This window comes from Chaetura pelagica, unplaced genomic scaffold, assembly GCF_000747805.2.
Source record: "Chaetura pelagica isolate M959 unplaced genomic scaffold, ChaPel_1.0 scaffold90, whole genome shotgun sequence".
Taxonomy (NCBI): domain Eukaryota; kingdom Metazoa; phylum Chordata; class Aves; order Apodiformes; family Apodidae; genus Chaetura; species Chaetura pelagica.
The window spans coordinates 5,297,055-5,303,653 of NW_009953496.1; positions in this window are offsets into that span (position 1 = coordinate 5,297,055).

Consider the following 6,599-nt stretch of genomic DNA (forward strand, 5'->3'; position numbering starts at 1 on the left):
AGGTTATAAAAAAGAAAAAAAAAAAAAAAAAAAAAAAAAAAAAAAAAAAAGGTATAATTCTTTCTGATTTGCAAACTGGAAATGTGTTGGATTCTTTTAGAGATAATTAACCCCAATAAGGTACTTTCATCTAAGGAGCTGGCTTAATTAATAGTAAACATCTTTTGTTTTGGTAACTGACACTGTTGGCTTTGTGAACAAGTTCAATATAAAGCTTGAAAGTACTGGCAAAGAAACAAATTTAGTAGGTTTTATTTATTCAAACAAGAAATTAATTTTATTGTTTGTGAATGGTGTGAGATAGACAGAACTGAAAATGAAGTCTTCTGTTTATCCAGAGGGGAGCTATAACACAATTGCAGCAATGTAAATTCTCCATGCTGGCCCCACTGTATTTCTAAGAACCAAGTATAATTGTCTGTATTTAAAAAAAATCAATATTTGGTCTTTCTGCTGAGAAGCTTAATGTGCTGGTTACCACAAGCTCACATTTTGAATGTATTCTGGCATCCCTGTTGTGTTAGTGGGATTTTTGATGAGTACAGTGATAGCACTGGAAAATCTCTTTATGACTGGACCCACAACAACTGAGGAATGGGCTGCAAAAATGCTGCTGCTACTAGAGGAAAATATATCATGCTGGATCAAACAGTCTGAGAGCAAGGCTGCTGCATCTCCATGCCCCCAGGTCCAAACAGTATCAAGGTTGAAATATATTCCCAGTAAGCAGGCACATGCAGGGCACACATGTACATCACACACGTGCTATGTCAGTGTATACACACCAACACAGACAATACCCATGGACTCGCCCTGTTCCCCTCCCTGGCTGAGCAGATTCGATGCCCACAGTGAGAAGGCACACTTATGCCCATGTGCAAGGTAGATGCCTGCAGCAGCTGGGTCAGACACACAGCCTAGCCAGTATCTGGCCATTGGATCCCAGTCTGCCCAGCTGCTGAGATCTGGACATAAAAGCCCTTAAGGCTGCAGCCCCGTTTGAATTATTTGCCTAGATTCTCACACACAAACACATTTTTCCACACATTTTCCTCCCCAAATCACCTAAGTCCCTCCTTTTCCCAGCCTTTGATTTGTCCCTTAAACATCCCATAATAAATACTGGGCAATCTCAAAAATGCCCTTCCCCTGCTTCCCATAATGTGTCCCACTCCATCAGCGTGACAGGTGAGCAGCAGAGCCTGCTCCCAGTGACTCATCCTAAGGGGTTTTACACCTGGGCAACTGGGCTGAGGTTCTCCTAGTAGGCACCTGGAAGCAGACTGAACAAGGTACTTGCTCCACAGGAGGCTGCTATTTGGGTTTCCACCTGTCGCCATGTGTCCACGCTCCTCTGGGCTTGTGGACATGGACCAATGGCTCTTCTCGATGGGCCTGGGAGCAGCCCATCATGGTATTATTTGGGTTCCCCCTCCAAGGTTGCCTCTTTGTACTCTTTCAAGGGTGTGAAGATGGACTGTACCACACAACCTAACAGCTTCCAGGCCTGGTTTTCCACCATTAAAAAAAGCCAAAGTCTAGCTGACAGGATATAATGGGTGATTTTGGAATGGTTGACCATTTAATGGGATTACCTGTTTTATAACTGATTCAGCTATAAATTTTACATATTATGTGAAAGAATAACAAGCAAGAATACTCTATCAGACAGGGTGGCTGCCCACAAGCTTCCTGGGGGACATGACCCAAGCCTGCCCAGCCTCCCCACTTGTGCTTGCCACTGTGAGCAAAACTTTTTCCGTCATCACTTAACGGAATGTGCAATCCCATTTCTGTGCCCAAGAGTGTTCCCAGACACTGTTTTAATTTACTGGGGTAGATATAACTGCAGAGTCTCTATGAAATGGCCTAATGGTCTCATTTTTGTTCATTGCAGGCAGGAGTCCCCAGCGCAGTAACACACGGCACTAATTAACCATCCCTTTCTGGCTCCCTGATGAGAGATACTGGGATTGATTGGGCATGGAAACTGAACTCCTTTTTCATTTGCAGAAGTGCACCTTCTGATTGAAGGGCTGATTTCAAGGGCTGGTGAGGCAGTAGAAAGACATTTTTACAGCCAATAGCTATCATAAATGTGTTAATATTCAGCTAGGGGACTGCTGAGGAAGGACTATTGGGACTCTTATACATTCACACGTTTCCCTTTACTCTCCATAGAGGGAGTTTAAATAAACCTGCCTCAGTGCTTTTACACTGGGTTCTTAGGATTATGCAATAAATCATTCTGCATGCATTTCTTCCTCTTCATGGAGAATGTTTTTGCTGTTTATTGGCATTTGAGGAGAGTGATGGTTTTAAAAACAGCAAGCTTGTGAGCAAGAGATGTCTATATAAGGAGTCAGGATAAAGTATGTCTTTTATTATTAGATTGAAAAGTGCCACAAATTCATAATTTTTGTTATTTGCCATCTTTAGCTTTCATATGAGAAAATACAGAGATTCTAAAAGTGATCTGATGTAGAATAAGCCACATCCAGGGTGAATTTCCATCTACACATTTTTCTCATTTATCTTAATTTTACTGCTGTCATAGATAGACTGCATTTGCGTAGGAAATAAAAATGTGTGTTGTTGAAACAATCACGTTATTCACATTCTTGAGCTCAGCAGGTTTGAAAATGAGAGAGTAAAGACAGCTCTCGGACGTTGTCTATTTTCAGACCTGTCATTTCTAGAGAAAGATTTCTTCCATTGATAAGTAAAAAGGTATTTTTCCCAATTTTTCACTCCAAAAGCAATTTTGAATCTTCAAGTCAAGCACTTTGATACAGCAGACAGCTTCTGCTCTCAGTTACACCTGTTGAATTTCATTATCCTTCGTTCTGCCCTAATTACATATAGACAAGCTCATTCACTTGACCTTTTTGACCCTGCCATTAGAACTTCAATTAACTCTTGAGACCATGATTCATGACCTAGAACAGAATTCAAGTCACTTTATCAAAACTAGGTTGGCAACTGGGTCTAAAGCATATTTTCAATGAATTGAGCATTTGTCTGCGATCACTGAACAGGAGATTGAATGCAGATGCATTCAGTGAGTCAGTGAAACATCTATGTATATTTATGTTTTCAACTACTACAGTGTAAGCAGACATATCTTTAAGCTCAGAAACCTGATAAATTCTCTCATCTAAATAATTTTTCCTCAATTTTACTGTTCTTCTGACATTAGATCCAGTTTGTATTTGTCAGAAAGCAAACAAAAAATTGTATTTATGACATCTAAAAATGTATTTCAACAGGTCTTTAGTACGGCTCCAGTTTAATAGGAGTCATTTTTTTCTGCAGGATAATAGTTAATGACATCCTAATACAAAATTCAGCAGCCTAAATATTATTTAAGTCAAATTTTTCACATCACACTGTTCAAATTTTCAGTGTTTTGGGGATTTCCCTGTCAATTCAGGATACTTATTGAATCTGAGCCAGCAGTGTGCCCAGGTGGCCAAGAAGGCCAAAAGCATCCTGTCTTGTATCAAGAATAGTGTGGCCATCAAACTAGGAAAGTGATTGTCCCCCTGTACTTGACACTGATGAGGCTGCACCTCAAGTACTGTGTTCAGTTCTGAGCCACTCACTACAAGAAGGACATTGAGGGGCTGGAGTGTGTCCAGAGAAGGGCACCAAAGACGGTGAAGGGTCTGGAGCACAAGTCTTATGAGGAGCATCTGAGGGAACTGGGGTTGGTGCGTCTGCATAAAAGAAGGTTGAGGGGAGACCTTCTTGCTCTCTTCAATGACCTGAAAGGAGGTTGTAGTGAGGTGGGGGTCGGTCTCTTCTTTCAAGTAACAAGTGATAGCATGAGAGGAAATGGCCTCAAGCTGCACCAGGGGAGGTTTACATTGAATATTAGGAAAAAACTGTTTACTGAAAGGGTTGTCAGGCACTGGAACAGGCTGCCCAGGGAAGTGGTTGAGTCACCACCCCTGGAGGTATTTAAAAGAGGCACAGATGTGGTGCTTAGGGACACAGCTTAGTGGTGGTCTTGGTAGTGTGCTGGGTTAATGGTTGGACTTGGTGATCATAAAGGTCTTTTCCTACCAAAATGGTTCCATTATTCTATGTTTCTACTCTAAAATTGGAGGACCTGTGTTCATCTCTGACTTTTTGTCACCCCTTGGTACTTGTAATTCATAGAAGTTAGCTACTGCTAGCTATTTGCCATGCCTTCTAGACTGACTGACATCAGTTGGCTCTCAAGTGATTAATCTCTATGATTATGGAATTGGTTCCCAGTAGGATTTAGACATGCAGGGCTCCTATCTTTTTACTATTTTAAAATCAAGTCTAGGGACACTGTATTCTGACACTGTTTTTCATATTTCGTCAGCTTCTTGGAAAATTTGTGGAACTACTTGTGCAGAAAGAAGGGTAGAAGTCTTTGCCACTTGGAGTCTGAAGACATAAATGAGACATTTATGTGTATAATAAGAACACAACAATTGCCTATGTCAGATACATTTCCTGTGTCACAATACATATGGTAATAATACTGAAACAATGAATACTACAGTAACAAAGATAATTTAAGTACTACAAATAAATAAATGTCCAGTTACTCTCAGGAATAGCCAAACTAGCATTAAACATAGGGAAAATAAGCCCACTTACGTAAGTGCGTAAGTGGTACCAGACCATCCACTACTGAAAAGTACATCTTTTTTGCATTTCCTGAGCAGATTCTGGTAGCTGCTTTGGGTTAGGAGGTATGACATGTGGTTGCTAGCTGTGACTAGTCTGTCTATTAGTAACTCATAACCTTAATACAAACAATCTGACTTGGCCGTGCCTTTGCTTTTCCCACAGGAGCAGCTGCCATTCCAGTCATCAAGACTACTCAGGTAGGGCTATGTAAAAATTTGCAGTGATAGCATTGTTTTTAACCTCAGATTAAAAATGGCAGGAGGGAAAGATAGGTGAATTAGAAGGTATCTAATCATCAGTATTTTGTCCTGTCTTTTATCTAAAATACCACAGGTGAGATATATGTAACCACACTGTACAGGAATTATTAACACAATTAGCGCATAATTCTGTGTCAAATAGTCACCTTGAGTCAGGATGTTTTCCCTGTCCGTATGTACAGAGTTGGGTATACATGCAGTCCCCCTTTGAGACTTCTAAATAGTTTTTCCCTGGTAATGTGTTTTCATACACTTCAGATGATTTAATAGACCCCGGTATTTAAAACAAAGTCTAATGTTTTAAATTAATGTCTGTGCTCAAAATAGTTGCCACTAGATGGCAAACTGATTGTAGGCAGACTTCCACACAAAGGGAACGTCTCTGCTGTGTGCTAGGTGACCAGGTGAACGTATTGCATCAAATTTATCCTGCCCTGATTTCATTGAAACCACTGGAATTACTCCAGAGAAACAGATGGCTGTTTAACCTCAGGTACTGAAAGCGCCTACAGTAAGTAAATATCATATTTATTTCTGTTTCCTTGTCTAAATCAAGTCTGTTGTACTAAACCTTTTAACTTCACATCACACAGCAAAAATGCAAAAGTTCAGGCCCATCATTCAATTTTAGGTACCAGGTATGTTCCATGGTACTTAAGAGGTAGTGAGTGGCACATACTGACAGAGACAAAAGGGATCTAAAAATGAAAATCCCTTTTGTGTCTGCCCAGCTGTGCAGAACCCATGTCAATGCTTATATTTTGCAGTGCCCGATCCTTCAGGTGCCACAAATCCCCGATTTAGAGAGTTGTGCATCCATCAGTTCACACAGAGCCCCAGCTAGAGTCAGGATCTCCTATGATATTATCCTTTCCTTTCCTTTCTGCTCCTAATCCTGCAGTAATGGGTGGCTTTTCTAAGTAGATGCTGCTCATTTCCATTCACAAGTGCTATTTGTGGTCACTTATAGAAACACATTAATCTACTCAAGATCTTGTTTTTATCAGTTTCACACCAGGGTCACTTTACTGTTGCTTTCATAATGCCAGAAATTATTTTGTGACCCTACATTAAAAACAATTGGCATGGGCCTTTGTCTGTCAGTATACTTTGATATTGTGCATTGGCCTGAAACACAAGTCAGAAACTGAGATCCCTTTTAAAAGCAGCAGTTAGCCAAAAGCTATCTAGCTTGCTGAAATTTGCTTTCTTATATTAGCATATGTACATATGAAAACTGTATACCTAATGTCTTTGCTGTGCCATTAACTGATGTTTGTATCCATCTTTGATTAGTTTCTATTTGGAACCTGAATTTTTACTATGTTATTCTGTGAATTAGCTTGTTTGATTTTTAACAGTTCTTAAAAGCAAAGGATCAGCAGTTGTACCGTCACTTTCTTAGGGAAATAGGCTGTCAAGTCCAACTTGGGATTTATTGTTAACACTAGTTCATCTTACTAGTGCTTCGCTATCAAAAATAAAACAGGGGTTCTGATTTAATTTCTACTGGTGTGGCAAATTGACAGCATTTAAAAATATGCAGAGGGTTTAGGACACATGTCAAGACTCCCAGGCATGATTCATTATAAAAAGATTTGCTGCTTTAATTCAGTTACTGAGAAAAAGTTTAGCGGACTGACGGAATAGGCATGCAGGTCCCTCTGG